Raw genomic sequence first — 18,229 nt, 5'->3', positions numbered from 1 at the left:
TGTGAAAATGTGTTCGACAATTGTAAGAAAAAGTAAAATTTCAATTTCAAAGAGTTTGATGGAACAATTTAAAAAAAAAAAAAATTTTAAAAACCTCACATTTATTATTTCAATTTTTATCTATACTAACCGTTTAGAAGTGGCTTGAAAATTGTAGAAAAATACGAATATTTGCATGGTTATAAAAATAGTAGAACAAACTCGGTCAGGTGTCTAACTTCTTATAATTTTTCTCTTGATGCCTAAGTTATATAAAAATTTGGTTTGCAATTTTTTCAAGACGTTAGAACAGCGATGCTCTGCGAGAGTCAACAATGAGCAGTAATTATAAAATAACAAACTTTGGCAGGAACAAGCTGTCAAACAAAAACTACAAGAAAAAAAATTGATTTAATATCTCAAAGCCTGGAATTCATCGATTTTTCACTCACCTTTGCGATACGTTGCGCAGTTGGTACTAGTTCTCAAACGGTTTATCAAAGTGTAAAGTTACCTAAAATAAAGCTAAAATCACATTTCATTCTTATCTAAACTTAAACAAACTGTTTCTCATGAGTTTGACAGCTATTTATCATACACATTTTTTACTAAAATCTATTTTTTTTTTGTTTTGCTACCATCTCTCGTGTTAAATTATTTATGACTGCACTTAAGTTTTCTTTTCACACAGATTTTCTGATTTTAGCATTTAACTATTACTAAAATTGATTTTCATCATTCCGTTGGGAATTTTCGTTTTGTTGTTATTTCAGTAAAAATCAACTCACCTATGATGGCCGATTAGTTGAGTCGTTATTTGTGTAATCAGCATATTAGCACCTGCATAGTTGCTAGTTACTCTTCTGAGATGTCTGGATGTCTGAGAGAGTTTCGAGGTTTAAGTGTCTGTATGTATACTTTAAAAATAGCCATTATCACATGTCAATGCGTGTACCTGGCTTTGTATTTGTACCAAATACACCTGTATGTGTGTGCACTTAAACTTGAAATATTTGACGCCAATTCGCAAGTCATGAGGTGACTACACCGAGGGAATTTTTTCCTTCGTTTTATTTGTTTGTTTATTTTCGGTTATGTTCGATCACGTGCTAACGAATAATATCAACAACGCAAAGTCCAAGGAAAATAAAAATAAAACTAATGTATGGATTTAATCATGTAAGCTTTGGTTTATTGATGTGAAAATTAGTAGAGAATTTCACTTTTTAACTTAACTGTTTGCGAAGAAAACTTCTATATTTATATAAATTTTTGTTGTAACTTAACCCTTGACGACTGCCGCATGCATTTGAGCACATTAAATAAGAAATATCAGTATGTTTGCCTTTGGTCTACAAAATAAAAAAAATAACTGATTTAAGGACTACTGATCCAACTGCAGAACCCGATTGTCGGACTAAGTGAGCACAGTCGTTTTTATTTTCGGAGCTTGAAACACTTTCAGGCATAAAATAAGAATCGATTTTGTCGTCTATAAGACGAGAGAAAGAAAATACAAATAGTAGCAACAATTATGCACTGAAACTAGCATAAGACCTCTACTCTACTATGAGCCTCTTTCTCTCTCTTTAAAAAGTCAGAAATATCGTAACAAAAACAAATCGATCTGAGTGTTTGAATCCTAACACATAACTGGTGCTCTTTAATTTGCTAATCTATAATACTGACGTCTCCATGAAGCTCTTATAGTCTGACGTTCCTTCGATTCGGCGTCTAAAGTTCTAAATTTATTATATATTTCCTAGAGTCAACTAATACGCCTGATAGAAACATAATTTGATCGCCACTTCCTTTTATACTATACTGAGTGCGCACCAAATATCAAACAATCGCTTTTCCCCTCGTTGCCACCACATTTCAACTCGAATAGCTTTAAAATTGACGAAGAGTGGTGGTGTGTCGATCTTCCTTTCACGGTCTTTTCCAAGATTTGGCGCATGGTGAATATGTGGTCACTTCTTGATTTACCAGGTTTCAAGCCACACTGCTAAGGGCCAATCAGTTTGCTGACGATGGGCTTTAATCTTTCACACAGTACGCTCGATACCTTATATGCGATGTTGAGGAGGCTTATCCCACGGCAGTTGACGCAGAGCACAACTTAAATTCCAATGGTCGGGCATGCTGTCGTCTGACCATATTATAGAAAGAAGCAGATGCTCCTTATCAGTTCTTCGCCGCCGTGTTTGAATAGCACGGCCTGTAATCTAGCTTGTAACTCTGTATAATAGTCTTTTATTACAAACTCAAGAAGAAGAATATAAACTCAACAATAACAGTGAAAATAAGGCAAATCGGACAACTATAACATATATCTAAACTCTTCTTAAAAACTCGGTGGTCAAAACCGACAATATTCTTTTAGGCAAAATTATTCAGCATGTTTCGTAGAACATTTCCCAAATACGCGATTTTATAAAACAAAGCGCCGCGCTAATGAACTTCGGTCTGTGTGTCTGTCGTCTGTATATGCACGAACAAGTTCGCGATTTTTGGTTATGTCTATTCTTCTCCAGGTGACTGCTTATTTGTTGGAAGCGTCGATATTGGACCTATATATGATATAACTGCCTTATAAACTGAACGATCGGAATCAAGTTTTTGCATGGAAAAATTTCTTATATTGCATAGCCTACAGTCCAGGACCACGCTACAATCTCCCAACAAATTGTAGAGATCGGATAGCTTTAGCATATAGCTGCCATATAAACTGAACGATCGGAATCAAGTTTTTATATGAAAATCTTACTCAATATTCTGACACCGGCGTTGTTTGGGAGGCATCAGTGAGGCGTATATTTGTAAAATTTCAACCTTATACCGAGAGTTCGGGCTGTAGCCTCCAACTTATATCGCTGACATGTGTTCGTTTCTTCGCATTTATTTTTCATATTTACAAAAATGTGTAAAAAACCGTGACAATCCAACAACAGTTTTGAAACACTTTTGTAATATCACGCCCGCGGGGCTACAGCGAACTGCGCCGGCGACAAAGTTCAATTTCACAAATCCATTACCAACCGGAATTGTCAGAATTGAGACTTCTCGGGGCAAAAAACTACAACCAAGCACTCATGCATACACATATACACAAGTGTATGTGTATGTGTGGGGCTTATTTATGAAAGTGCGTTTGAATGCATGTGTGTGTGTGCGTGTGTCGGCGGGTGTGCGGATGTAGTGCAGCAGCTGCAACATGCCAAAGCGCCAACAGCGACAAACCATTTCTCAAAACTTTGCCGCACTCCACTCTGCACTCGCACTTTGTTTACGCTCCTCGAGAGCCATTCATCATTTTCTGCAACCGTTGGCACATTGTTGTTGTTGCGTTCGTATGGTAAAACACTGTTTTCGAGTGTTCGTCTGTGTGCGTGTGTGCGTGTGCACACCTTTCTTCTCTCCTGCCGCGATAGCTAGTGTTATAGCCCGATATCTTGTTGTTGTTTCTAAGTATGCCTGTTTGCCTAGTCTGATGTTGTTGGTGTAATTGCGTTGTTTTTGTTGCCAAGATTGCGAAATTTCAAGTGCATTTTGCAGCAAATATTTGCTGGCTGCGCCTAATTCGCATTCTAAGCGCGCGAACGCGTCGCATATCCAGAAAGATGATTGCGCGCTTGTGTGTGTGTGTGTAGTGTAAGTGTATTGTGCATTGTCTTAGCAATTGGTTGCATAAATGTTCGCATATTTGTAGACATTGATGTAACTATACTATATAAGAGAAATAGAGTATGTGTGTTTATGTGTGTATATACATACATTCATATGTATGTGTATCTGTGTATTAGAGTGGTTCAAAAGAAGAATATTTTTTTTGCTTGGTGTTCCGAAAAATCGGTTTTTAGACAACTCTAAAAAAGTCTCTCTAAACATGAACTTTTAATTGTAACGGGAAGGTCCTTCGTTTCTAAGAACCTAATTTTCAGATAACCTAGCGGAAAATTTTTTTTTTTACCCACCCTAATGTCTATCTGTAAGTGTGTTTAACTGCAAAAAAAATATTTTTCTTTAACCCACCGTAATATGTATCCGTAAGTGCCTTTAGCTACAAAAACAAAATTTTTTTTCTTTGACCCACCCTAATGTGTTTCCCTAAGTGCGTTTAGTTTCAAAAACAAAAACTATTTTTCTTTAACCCACCCCAATGTGTATCCGTAAGTGCCCTTAGCTGCACAAAATATATTTTTTTTTAACCTACCCTAATGTGTAACCCTAAATGCGTTTAGCTTCGAAAGTATATTTTCCTTTAACCCACCCCAATGCGAATACGTAAGTGCGTTTAGCTACAAAAAGAAAAAAATATTTTTCTTTGACCCACCCTAATGTGTATCCTTAAGTGCGTTTTGCTACAAAAACAAAAATTATTTGACTTTAACCCACCCTAATGTGTTTCAGTGAGTGCGTTTAGCTACAACAAAAATTAATTTTCTTCGACCCACCCTAATGTGTATCCGTAGGTGCGTTTAGCTACAAAAGGAGCTATGCATTTGCGGTGAACGCTAAACTTCGCAGGCAAATACGCTATGTTTATAAGTACATAAATATATGTATGTATATACGATAGTTGTATGTATGCAGACCCCTGTCATTGGCTTGATCGCTAGTATGGCGGCTCAGTTTGGCAGCTGGTAGCGCTCATTGCATACGAATTGCCACAAATCCCAAATGTCAATGGGAAGACAGTAGCTATGGCTCAACTATGTGCAATAGAAATATATATGTGTATATAATATACATGTATATAATATATATTTATGTGTATATATGTGCGTATTGTGACAACGGCGTTGACGAATCGTCTTTGGCTCACAGTGGTTAGCAACATTATTGACACTTTGTTAGTTCGTGTATTGTACAGGTGTGAGTGTGTGTGTAATTTATATATTTTATTGCAAATTCAACCCCATAGGAAAATGCTTAAGTCCCTCTGGGTTATTGGATAATGCATTTCAGCGTAAACAGCGTCAAAAACTGCTCTCTGTGGTGTAACAATGAATTGGTTGATCAAAATATCCTTTAAATGGCAGATGGATGTATGGTAATACCAAATAGCATTATAAGTAAAGTATAGCTGATTTTTCTGATTTTCATAAATTTTGCGGAATTCATTTCTCGAATGCCACCAAAGCTAACTCAGCGGATATTTTCAGTTATATAAGGTTTAGGGAGAAAACTCTCAGATCAGAAGGTACTCTTGATGCGACTTTTCACCAACCAAATTAATCCCCATAGACTGGAAAAGGTAGTAATCACTTGGTTCTAGTTTCGAACAATAAGATGAATACATAAAAACCTCTCAAACAAGCTATCAGAGTTTGTAACTAGTCACAGTCGATGTATGCGGCTTGGCATTATCCCGGCGGAATAAAATTGCTCCCTATTGACCAAAGCTCAAGGCTTCCAGGTGATTGCATCCTTCACATTCTTCAATCGCTGATAGTATAGGTCCGAATTAAGAGTATGGCCTTAGAAGAGAAGCTCATAGTAGATGATTTCTTCACAATCTAACCAACAGTTCAACAAAAGCTTCTGAATTGGACTCCATTTGCGCGGCTCCCGCAATTCATTAATGACCGTTTTGACTTGATAATGCGGCAACTAATCCACTTTTTATCACCAGTAACCGTCGGCTTCCAAAATCGGTAGCGATTCGCCGATGGTTATTCCATGAAGCTTTTTCGCAATGCCTCGTGCGGCATCCCCTCTTATTTTTATAGCCGCCTTATTTAAATGGTTCCAAATAATCTTTGTGCAAAGTTTAGCTCCTGAGCAATAGTGCTTATATGACGGTAGGGTATCGAAACTTTTGACAATTGGTCTTCCTGTGGATGGCGTTTTATTGACATCAAAATTAACGGAATGGAAACGAAAAAAACCACGAAAGACGTATGTTTGTTTTCAACATTATGTCTTTTTTGTGCGATATCTTATCTCTTTAAAATTTTATAGCGTAGAGCGATAATCCTTATAGATTACTGAACTCATCTATTGAAGAAATAGTGGATTTCCTTTTACGAGGCCTAATGTATTGAGTTCAAAGTAACTTTGCTTCACGGGGTAATTCGATATTGAATTGCCATTGCACTCACTCCAAATATAATTGCCTATAGCTTCGAAGTTAACTTGTTGTGTGTGAGACAACGCGGTGTCTGTGGCGGATCAATGAGAAAATAATTTTCGGTGTCAAAGCGGTACGATTGCTTAAATGTGAGAAGATTGAGATTAAGTTCCATTTCCTTAAGATACTCGGTTCTGATGAAACATTGAGCGATTTTGAAGAAGATCGCAAAAGAAGCTTTAGGGGATGAGCTTTTCGAAAATAAAAATGAAGAGTGCTCTAAGTAGATAAAAAATATATGATAAATTATTAAATTCAAAGCAATTTCGGACTTGTGATTAAGTATTTAAAATAGCTTAGAAACCTTAAGCTTTCACTCTTCCATTCAGTTGCCCTTCAGTTTCCCGACAGTTTCATGACATGCACATAAAAATGGACTTCAATAAAATTACGGAAACCCGATGCGGGACCAAGTTTGATCAAATTCTTCCTAACAAACTACAATACATCGTTCGATGAAAGCTCCTATGAAAGCTTGATGAATGGTTATATCACTAAGAGGCTTCGATGAAAGCTGCATGAACATTTGAGCTTACGTTTGACTAAGCGGATTGAAAGGATTAAAAGCTAGTGAGCTCGTTGTAGATTTTGAATGTGGTAGCTGTTGTTAGTAAGGATGGACGAAGCAGATACCTAAGACTACGAAAACACTTTGTAAAGAGGAACTAGTGTTGACTTGATGCTATTATAGCCAAATATGTCAAGTCCTTGTGGAGAACTCTGCTGAGTTGAAAGTCTTTAGCCCGATTAAAAATAGAAGTGCGTTTCGGTTACGCGGAAACGACTGTCGCGGCAACGACTGGTGCCAAGTTAGCTCAAGTCACCTAGACGCCTGCTGAAAGCGACTACAAAGCAATACCTGCAAATAATTCCATTAACAAAGTAATTTATACTTCAATCAAAGGATATTTATCGCCACAATTTCCTCCATTGCTTTTGTCTCGTCCTCCTCCTCGCGGGGACTAAAACAAATGCGAATACGATGTACATTGGAAAAGTTGGCTTCGCTATGCGCGCTTTGTATGCAAACGATATTTTATTCAGTTTACTTCGTATTGCGCTTTTTGTGCATTCTTTCTTTGTTTTCCTTTGCGCAACTTTCGTTGGTTTGGATTTTCTACTTTTCCTTTTTTCCTTTTTCTTTTTGTTTTTGTTTTTTTTATTGTTTGCGTGCCATCATATTTTGCGCGCTTACATTTGTTATTCGCTTAGATGGAAAAAACTGATAGATAAAACAGCGTCTCCTCGCCACCCACTTGCCACGCCTGCCCATGCAACAAACACACACACGCGCCCGCGCTCTCCGCGAATCAGAGCTGCCAACTTCGGTTTCGCGCGCATTGACATCAAAATCGAATTGCGAAAATTGATTACAATAAAATGGTGTAAAATACTAACAACAACAACAATAACAAAAACAACAAGTGGCGGAAATGTGAAATAACAACAACAATTGCATACGCTTAGATATTGCATGCAAATTTCGAATTGTAAAGTTTTTTCCCACCTCACTCCCCGCCCTCTATGGGCGGTCGCTGCGCTCTGCTGGCACTGCACAACAGCACCTACATACATACATACACGAGTGTTGTGCTCGAAGTGTGCGCAAAGTGCTAGCATGTTTTGCGAACTTTTGCAATGCAGAGGTGTGTCGGTGTGTGTGTGTGTGTTGCCATATATATTTGTATATATGGATTTTGAAAAATTTTGTGTGTATGTATTATCTGTTGTAAAAATACATAAATATGTTTCACAAATTCAACACGTTTGCCAAAGCATAGCCGATTTTGTTTCGCCGAAGCTTAAATACAATTTGTATTTACATGCACAACTACAGGGTGGTCCAAAAATCTGAATTTCTTATTCTGAAATATTCACATTCAATCTTCTTCTTCTTGTTCGGGAAAGCAGTTCTGGTTGGACCATTGATATTCACATTCTATATGGAACGAAAAAAATCGAGTCTCGCCAGCTTTGACGACTTCCGGAGCTAGCTTACGTATATCGTGTTGTCGCAGTCATCTGTACGTTCAGATTAGTTAAACTATTGTTTTAATAATATCGATCCGATCCGATCAAGGCACAACATTAAGGTTTCTTTTTGTTTTGCTCTAGTCAACTAATTTTTTGAGTGTTCTTAATACCTTTGAAGATTTTCTGATGACATTAACAAGCCGAATAATGGTATTTTATATTTTATTGTGAAAACCACTGTTCGAGACTCACAAACACTTTAAATTCAAAAGTTGACAGAATTTTTTTAAAATAACAAGTGAAGACAAGTTCATTTCCACTTGGTTAATCCGAGGCGGATCAGAATCAGTTCATTTCCACTTGATTAATCCAAACAGGATCCCCTATTTCTACAATTTTCAATATGATGGTACCCAGGGAATGCCGAGAACCATTCGGTCGGCAAGCCCTAATCAGTAGAGTCGTTCTATTTTAACATCGTTATAAAGTTCGTTCAATTTGTTGATCCATATTATGGGATTTTGGTCTCTAGAAGTGCATAAATAACTAAACATTAATATTCGTAAAACTCACTTGAGGTATCTCATCGGATTTTGCAAACCTTCGTAATTTTAGAAGAAAGCTTTAAGTTGCCATATCGAAGCGCCGAATATGTGGTTCCTTCGAACATGTCCCTCTAACATTGTGCTCTACCTGAGCAATGGCTTTCCACACTACTTCCTTTTTGCGAGTGAGGGGGTAGAAAAAGTCTTAGCTCCATCAAAGCTGTCTATGTTCCACTTGCAGGTCACTGAAAACACCTCACTAAGGAATCTTCACCGACCCCAGAAGTGCATTTGCATTACTTCAGGGTGTCAGGATTTAATATTGACCTTCAGACTGTAAATCGTTTAAATATAAATCGTTACATATAAAGAGGGTTAATGAGCGCAAATTGCAGTTACGATGAGGCCAATCGATATCACCGAATGGGCTGACAACACAAAAAACGAAACTGATTCCCAAAATATTGACATGGCATAGATTACGAAGTCATATCTTCTTTTTCTTAAATGCCATCGACACCGCTTACGCGGTTTTCGCCGAGTTAACAACGGCGAGCCAAACGTTTCTTGTCGCAACTTGGCGCCAATTCGAGATACCAAATGCCGCCAGATCCTTCTCCACCGGATCTCTCGAATGGAGTGGAGGTCTCCCTCTTCCCCTGCTTTCCCCGACAGGTACTGCGTCGAATACTATACGAATGTGTTGTCATCCATACGGACGACATGACCTAGCCAGCGTAGCCGCTGTCTCGTAATTCGCTGAACTATGCCAATATCGTATAGCGGGTCCCAAACCCAGTGCACAACCTTAGGGAGGGATGGTACGCCTTCTCACTTTAGCTCGCCTTCAAACGGATGTTTTTTGGCTACCCAAAGGATACTTGGTCTAAGACCGGAATTCGTGAGCTGCTTCAGCCGTATGTAAAAGAATCGTTTCTAGCAACTCCCAAGTGAATGGCGCTTAGAGAACTTTCTTCACTTGCGTGAACTACAAATGGCTCCAAACTCCTATAGTTGTAATAAAGATCGTTTAATGTCAAATGTTTCTTTTCAGGCTCAAAATATCTTGTTTAATGCCGCTGTGGTGCTCTTATGGAAGCCTTTGATCAGTCATTACTCCGTGTAAAGCCATATTTAATTGTTATTATTGTTCAAATGTCATAAAATTGTTCCCAAAATAATGTAGAATCATTGATAGTTACTGAATAATCTGTTCGACCATATTCAAATTGCTTAAGCTCGTCTATCGTGGAATCAGATGCTATCTGGTAGACTCCTTTCTTACTGGTACGATCCGTTAGTGACTATCTGTCAAGAACTCCAACTAAAAATTGTCATTGGACATCGTTAAAAAATCAACTTTTGGACTATCCTATACAAATTTTATTTACTTTCATATTTTTTGTGTTCGCAACGCTTTTCAACGCCGTGATTTCGTTCCTGCTACTGCCACTGATGTTGCTGATGTTGACGCTTCTTTGACAAGCTGTCAGGAAAGCGCAACGAAATTTCTCAATAAAAATCGAGCAGCAAGAAAATGTTGAAGCTGCAAATAAAATCACTGCACATTTGCATTTGACAGTAAATACAACAAAAAAAGTGAAAAAAAAGAAAAATTCGAAAAAGCAGATAAAAATTAAATTGAAAAATATAAAATGCAAATTGTAAAATAAAAAATCAGCGAAGCACTAAGTAGAAAATTTGCAAAACAAAAATAGAAGAAAGAAATAAAAGAGGTCACCCAAACAAATTGTGTAAGTGTAGGTCATGCCCTCACTACTTGTACTACATATTCACACTTTCACACATACAGACAGAGCGTGTAAATTACCATTTAGGAGCACTCATGCCACGCCCAGTTACATCACTTACATATCACTTCGGTTACAGTTGACTTACGGCCTTTGGTGGGCGTGTTGATTGACCAGTTGAATGATTTGTCGCCAAATGCAAATTAACAGCCATCACTGCATTGTGGCAAGTGTTTTTGCTATAAGGCGATATGGAAAAAAATCATCAATAGACGCTGTTGCCCTTACACCAGTAGTGTGAGACTTTAACCCACTCAAAAAACAGCTCAATAAACGACTCATAGCTTTGATGAATTGCCTTGCGGAACTACCGATTAAGTATTACATCGCAGAGCAAGCTAAGCCTATTGACTAAAACGTCTCAGAGATTTTCGAACTGGTTTTGGCTGTTTGCCTCGCTATATCGCAGTTGCTCTAGTCTTCGCTGCTCTTGAATAACCTTAGCGACCCAGTGCTTAACATAGTTCCTTACCTGCTTTGACCGCAGCATGTGTGGCACTATGTTATCTGGCATTATTCTTTCAGAAATTTCCGTTTCTAAAATCGTCCTATCTTCCTCATATTTTGGGCTATGGAAAAAGATATGTTCGGCATTCTCTTTTCCATAACCACAAGATGAGCATATTTCTACCTCATCATGGCCATATTTGTGGAGGTATTCCCTAAAACAGCCATGACCACTTAATAACTGCGTCAACTAAAAATCAACGTCGCCATGCTTTCTGCTAACCCAGGTTTGCACATTTTCAATCAACCTTTGCGTCCTTCGTCCTTTGGGCGCTGAATCCCACAGAGATTGCCATTCTTTTAGACTCCGCTGTCTTTCTTCCTCGCGTTCTCTAGCTGTTAGAGGCTTGCCGTTACTTTTGCTTTTACTGTACAGTGTACACTCTCTTTAACTCACGAGCTATTATTTCAGGTGGCATGAAATCAACGCTAGCAAATCTAAGTGCACTTAATCGAAATAAGGACCTTACTGGTTTCGCATACGTTTTTTGCTTTAGCGCATTAGTCCACACTGGTGCTGCATACATGACTATTGACTGAGTCACTTTTGCCAATAATAGCCTTCGGCTCTGACTTGGCCCGCTTGTATTAGCCATTATTCGACTTAAAGCCGGTTTAACTCGCGCCGCTTTTTCGCAAGCTTTCTCTATATTTGTTTTGTAGTTCATCCTTGTATTAATTATTACGCCTAAGTATTTTAGGAATGACTCTGAGGTTATTTTATGCCCGCCAATATCCAAGGTGACGACTTCCACTTTCTTCCTGCTAGATATACTAAGAACTGCTTCAGTTTTCTGTCCTGCCAGTTGAAGCTTCGCTGTTGTTAGCCATTTTTTTATTTTTTTGTGCAACATTGCTGCATAAGTCCTCGATTTGGTGCAGTTCTTTTGCCACGATTGTCACCGCTAGATCATCCGCATACCCTATTATTTCCACTTCCTTTGGTGTTGGAAGTCGAAGGATTCCATCATAGAGGATGTTCCATAGGAGTGGGCCTAGCACCGATCCTTGTGGTACTCCACCAGTAACTTGATACCGCTTTACCCCTTCATCCGTATTCCTTCCTTGAGCAGTACTCGGTTCGAGAGTTAGCTACTTATGATACGCAGAAGGAACGTTGGCGTTTTAAGGGCCTCTAGTGCTTTCATTATGTGAGCCCAACTAGCGGAGTTGAATGCATTTTTATTGTATTTTTTGGAACGGCCGTACATCCACTTGGTTCCCTCAATGGCTTTGTCTGCAATTTCGGTAACTTTTTTGATGGCGTCAATTGTCGAGCGTCTGCTGCGAAAGCCGTACTGCTTGTCACATAAGCCCTTTACTTCTTCAAGGTGTTTTTCTAGCCGATCACTTATTTCTTGGGTCTCCTGGCAGCTTGTTTGGTTTGGGTAGCAGAACCAAACGCTGTATTTTCCATTTAATAAAACTCCATCCCTCAGGCACTTATTGAAGAAGTCCGAAAAATATTTGGATTTGAATTTGATGACAGTTTTTAATAGATATAATACGTTAAATACATATGTACAGGATCGGCAAGAACGTGTGCAAGAGCCTCTTTTGCAAAACTCGTTTGTTTCTTAGTCATACGGTCTCGAAAGGACAGACAAACCGACGGCGGTTGGCCTCTTGACAGATCACAGCATACTGGCATCAAATGTGAGCCGGGTGGGCATAAGTGATGAATATACTTGTACATGCAGTAAGTGCAAAGCAGTTGGCAAGAGAGACGCTGGAACACCTCATATGTCTGTGTACAGCATTATGGAGAACTCGTCTTAGGTACTTAACCAGGTGTTTCGGATTTCAAGGGACTAGACGAAGTATCAAACCTAGATATCACGTCGCTTTGACTGTGCGCAAAGGACGTTGATGTACTTTGTAACGAATACTTCATCTCAAACTGAACTGAACCTCCGTCTGGCATTAGTAAGGACCAATAGGTCAATTTATGACCTCATAGCTGGCACATTGAAATGATATTAGTAGAATTTTGAACTGTTGGACACACCTCAAACTGTCGTATACGAATAATTACATTATGTTATTGTCAATTAAATAAGAGTTGTACAATTAGTTAATTAATTGAACTCAATTAGCTGTTAAATTGTAGAAATTACCTTAATTTTTCAATCGAGAGTGAAGTAGAAGTACGGTTTTCAACATTTTTCAGAATTGGTCGTCTCGACAGCTGTTACTTGATTCTCTGTTTGGTTTGCAAGAACAAATTTTGTAAATCGTGAAAATTTATATTCAGTTGATATAATCGCTCAGCAGAGTCGACAATTCGAGTTATCATGGAACGGTAGGCTATATACACATCTTCAGAGACTTCGTACAGTGCGCACCGATACTATCTTCGGCTGTACCTGTGTCATTCCACTTTATGGACGCTTTTGCTTAAAGCTGGAATCCGAACAACCATCAAGCGCGTCGCACGTTCGATGACTGGACCGAAACCGAAATGCTGATAATTCACAACCCATTGTTGAGACGCCGTAACATCCTCAAAAAAGCTTTGTTCGGTGTACTTATGGGCGGAAGGAATCATTTGTCCATATTTCTTCAAAAATGAAGACGGCCACAATGCTAAAGCCAATGAGAAACCCTATAGAACTATGACTAAAACTTTTTCTTGCCAGAATTGGAAGATGTTGATGTGGACGATCTTTGGTTCCAACAAGCCGGCGCTACATGCCATACAGCCAACCAACGAAACAATCAATTTAATGAGGGAAACTTTTCACTTTCGAAACAATCAATTTAATGAGGGAAACTTTTGGTGAGCGTTGCCTGAAATATTTTGGAAAACATATGGCATAATGTCATTATTATTTATTGTCAATTTCAGCGTTTGTTATATTCTTCAGTCTATGTCGGTCTAATAGTTGAATAATTAGTGGGTATTTCTTCCAGGATACATTTAGTGATGCTGCTTACATATACCTATGTTAGGCTTATTCCAAATATGATGAATTCTTATTCCATTAAAACAATAACAGCCACCAAACGAGCAGCAGCAAGCCAAAAAGCTCGAACGTTCGCTTGCTGCTTGACCTTGTTTCTTTAAAGATCTATTTCTGGCTTACAGTGCATTTTCATTTGTAACATTAAATCTTTAAATAAATGTCTTTGCCTTAATTAAGCTTGCCAATCACATAAAGAGCTATTCGATCGATTCAATGCCGCAGAATTGATAATGAAATAAATACTATGTCATTCAGAATGCCAAATCAGAATTCTTTTATTTTAAGCTGCAACTGGTTCTTTTTATATTTTGCTGAATATCTGCTGATTTATACATATACATACATATCTTGTAAAGGGTGATCCATTTCGAAGTTCTCCACTTCTTTTAAGAAAAACATACAGAAATGTAATCGCGAATGTTTATCATCATTCGAAATAATATTCTTTGGCTTTTATTTCTTGAAGATTATCTCATTCAAATGTTGGCCGCGGCTACGTCTTAGATGGTTCAACCGTTAAGTCTAATTTTCCATGACTCGTTCGAACATTTCGACTTGTAACTGGCGAATGACAAGCGTGATGTTTTGCTTCAAGGCCTGAATAGAAGCGGGATTCTCGCATAGAGTTAGAACTTTACATATGCGCACAGGAAAAAGGCTAACGGTGTGATATCACAATGACAGCTCTTGAATCTCTTCAGGTTGCTCCATGTCCCAAACGCGGCAATTAGTTTCTTTACAAACTCATTGAGCCAGAAATGGCTTTCACCGCTGAAGAAAATTTGTCTCGAAAACGTCGGACCTTGGAACTTTTCAAGAGCCCATAGAGCGAAGCTATGTCGCTTGGGAAGGTCGAGCGGCTTTAGTTGTTGCATTTTACACGCTTTCAATTTAAGATTTCGACATAAAATGCGCCAAGCCGTTCCATATGTGAGTCTGAGTTGCTGCGGACGGCACCGAATTGACTTTCTTCGTGCAAACTCTCAGCTACGGCTGCTATATTTTCTTCACTGTGTGCTAGACTGGACGTGGTCTATTCTTTACAGAACGTGAATTTTCAAAATAAAATTGAAACATTTGTAAACGTTGTTGTGATGTAAGTCTTTCCATGATTAAATGCCAAACAATATTGAACAAAAATATCATGATAGTTTGACACGACTCACGCGTGATTTGGCAAAAAAAGGCTATTGAAAAAAGTACCTCTACTTGGATCACCCGTTATATATAGGTATATACAGGTTCATTTTTCGCATATATGAAATATAATCTACTTGAAAACATACCTGCATTTATATGTTCGTTGGCTTCGAGCTTTCGATTTACTAAAATCACGAAAGCATACAAGTTACCCAATAGAGATATTTAATCAGAAGATTTAAAATTTTCTTGTGGCATGCTTTGTGAAATTTGACTTGTCCATAAACTTAGATTCACTAAATCCTAACTGAAGTTATAACTTGTTGTATACTTGGCTGGAGATCAAATTAATGAGCCGGTCTATTTTTCTGGGTAGTACTTCCAATCGGGTTCTGCAAAAGTAGTCTCGTTCTAATGATTGTATACAGCTATAAAGAGAACTTTTGTTTATTAGTTCGAAGTTCAACTAAAGCCGAAGCTAACAGAAATTCTCACTGGCGCCCAAAGTAGTCCATCTACCTAATAAGACCCAAATCCTGAAGTAATTATTTTTAGTTTGTGAAAGTGCAAACTCTGGTGTAGTAACCTGACGATCTCATAACTAAGTATAATATCTTTACATCTAGGATTAACATGGATATCTTTGGTATCTACTTAATTCTCAATAAGGTCGGATTGATTTCAAAGATATATTGATCTTTTGGTTTTGATGCGAGAGTCCGAGCTTGATGGACCAGAGTCAGAGTGTTTCTAATTGTATTTAACTCAAGACCGGGTCTCTGACTCACTATAGTAATTCTATGTTTGACAAATTTTTGTAGTATGAGTAGATCTTTTATGGCTCTTAAACAGTTTTTGTAAACTTTTTGCTTTGATGGATCAGAGTCATAGTCTTTCTTATTGTACTTATCTCAAGACAGTGTTTGGAGCTCGGACTCTCGATAGTAACACTGCTAACTCGAGTATTTGCAAGCCGCTAACAAAATATTTACTCACCAATTGGCCGCTTGCTTTTTTCCGTATTAAAATTTGTAGTTTCACTCATTGCAATTATTTCCTACAGGGCATCTATGGCCGTGACTGAGCTCACTCATTGCTATTATTTCCTACAGGGCATCTATGGCCGTGACTGAGCTCACGTTTGTGAGGTTTTTGAGCGGCGCAGTCAGGCGGCCGCAAAAGTGAATTTGTCGTGCATGAAATGTCGGTGAAGTGGCTGCTATTAGTTGCAGACTGTTGCTTCTGCAACAACAACTACAACATTTACGATAACAACAACAGCACGACGCTTGTGACATTCGCTGGATATGCACGTTCATCGAAAACGGTTTGTCATCGTACTTACTAGCTTGCTGGGCTGTGACTGTTTTCATGTTTTTTTCTAGTTGTTGCTATTATTGTTGCCCATGCGAGATGCAGAGATGCGTTTAATCGAAGATTGCTGAGGTATAAATTAACCACGGCGTTTGGGTGGCAGCGGTCGATACGACTATAATAGCACGAACGACTGCTTGGACAATGGCCACACGACCGACGATGTTGCGAAGGGTAAATGTGTGTGTGTATGTCTGGAGACAAAGCGCTTACAGGTGGATCTGATGGGTAAAGAGAATATGTTGCAAGCGCCTTACTCATGAGCGTGTGCTTAGCTCAGCTGAGCTGATGTGTGGGCCTGTGTGTGTATGAGTGCGGGTGTTGCACCTGCGAGGCTGCAACTTTGTTTTTATTTGCTTGTACGTTTGTAGAAATGTGCTTACGTTGCCGTGTTGCAAACACACATACACACCGACATGCATTTACTGTCTCTGCCAATGCAGACAGACAGACAGCCAAACAAATATATTGCAGATACGTGTATATTTGTATGCGCTTGAGCTATTACTGCTTGCTTTTATATGCACATGTGTGTCTGTGTGTGTGTGCTTGCGTGCTTGTGGGCGTTTTGTATACTCAGCGGACGGCATCTGCTAGATTACACTCGTAATTGGATTGAATGCAGTGAATTTTTAATGCCTCCAAAAGCAAACACTGTCACGCACACACACACCAATATATACATATATACACTTCATATATGTATGTAAGCAAACGGTTAGCAGCATCCGCAAAAGCAATTTTGCTTAGTGGCCATCGAGGACACACACGCGCACTTATGCATATACATATACACACACACGTGTGCGAATTGGAAATCGCACAAAGTAACGCTTCCACATTTGGCCGAGTGCCCTGAACCCATGTTTACATAAATGTGGCCTCCAGATTAATTTGTCAACTAATTTTGTATGTCACTTATTTGCAACAAACAATTTTATGAGTTTTTAAGATCTGAGAACTGAAATCTGATGGAAGGACAAATGTAATTTGGAGAGGGTTGCCACGTATAATGAATTAAAATATTGTAAGCCATCCAAATATTGTATTTCTGCATTAATAGAAACAAATTCTAGAAGAAAAAAATTTGGCAGAGTTGCCACCTTATTTGCATTACACATTTGTTGAGTCTAAGATTCAAGTTTCCAATTTGCGTTTAAAACCGGATTTAAATATTTAATTTTCTTCTATTAAAACTTGCAGTTGCATACAATTTTTGACTGTGTTGCCACCATTTCTAAATTATTTAAATATGTCAATTCAAAATATTAAGTTTGAATATATGTATATAAATATATAATTTTGTTAAACAAAAAACATAAAGTTACATAAAAATTTTTGACGGTGTTGCCACATTTTATAAAATATTTAAATATTGTACGTCAATTCAAAATAAAGACAAATGAACTATAAATACAAAGTTAGGTTATTTATTTTATTATTAATATTATTCATATGCTTTATTGCCCTTGCCACCTGGTTTCGATAATAATAAATCGTCGAGAATTTGCATAAGTTGAAAATCTGTAATGAAATAGATGTAAATAATATAAATGTCTTTAATTAAGGCCGCAAATTTCATATACATTTTCACAGCGTTGCCACTTGCTTTAAATCAAATCTGATTTTTAATATGTTAATTGAAGCTATTAGTTTTAATGTGAATAAAATTCATTGATAATTGTAGTTGGGCAATTATGACTATTATTATTATGAAAATGCTCCATCAAGATTTTAGTTGACGGTTCAGCTTTGATGCGCCATTCGCTAGATTGTTGGTGGTTTCGACGCAATATT

The 18,229-nt window shown here is 38.0% G+C and overlaps 1 protein-coding gene across 3 annotated transcripts in view; it reads left to right on the top strand.

The window, feature by feature from the left end:
- The window catches only part of LOC126751094 (fatty acyl-CoA reductase wat), a 144,092-nt gene that overhangs the window by 6,528 nt on the left and 119,335 nt on the right, over positions 1–18,229 (top strand). The window contains exon 1 of one of the 3 annotated variants that reach the window (XM_050461048.1): positions 835–887. The exons of the other annotated variants lie outside the window; for them this stretch is intronic. The gene's annotated coding sequence lies outside the window, so the exon portion shown is untranslated. Of the gene's footprint in view, positions 1–834; positions 888–18,229 lie in introns of those variants that run through there. 3 annotated transcript variants of the gene reach the window in all.

This window comes from Bactrocera neohumeralis, chromosome 2 (assembly GCF_024586455.1).
Source record: "Bactrocera neohumeralis isolate Rockhampton chromosome 2, APGP_CSIRO_Bneo_wtdbg2-racon-allhic-juicebox.fasta_v2, whole genome shotgun sequence".
Classification (NCBI taxonomy): Eukaryota; Metazoa; Arthropoda; class Insecta; order Diptera; family Tephritidae; genus Bactrocera; species Bactrocera neohumeralis.
Note: the sequence above shows the minus strand (reverse complement) of the source record. Positions and strands in the feature narration are given on the sequence as shown.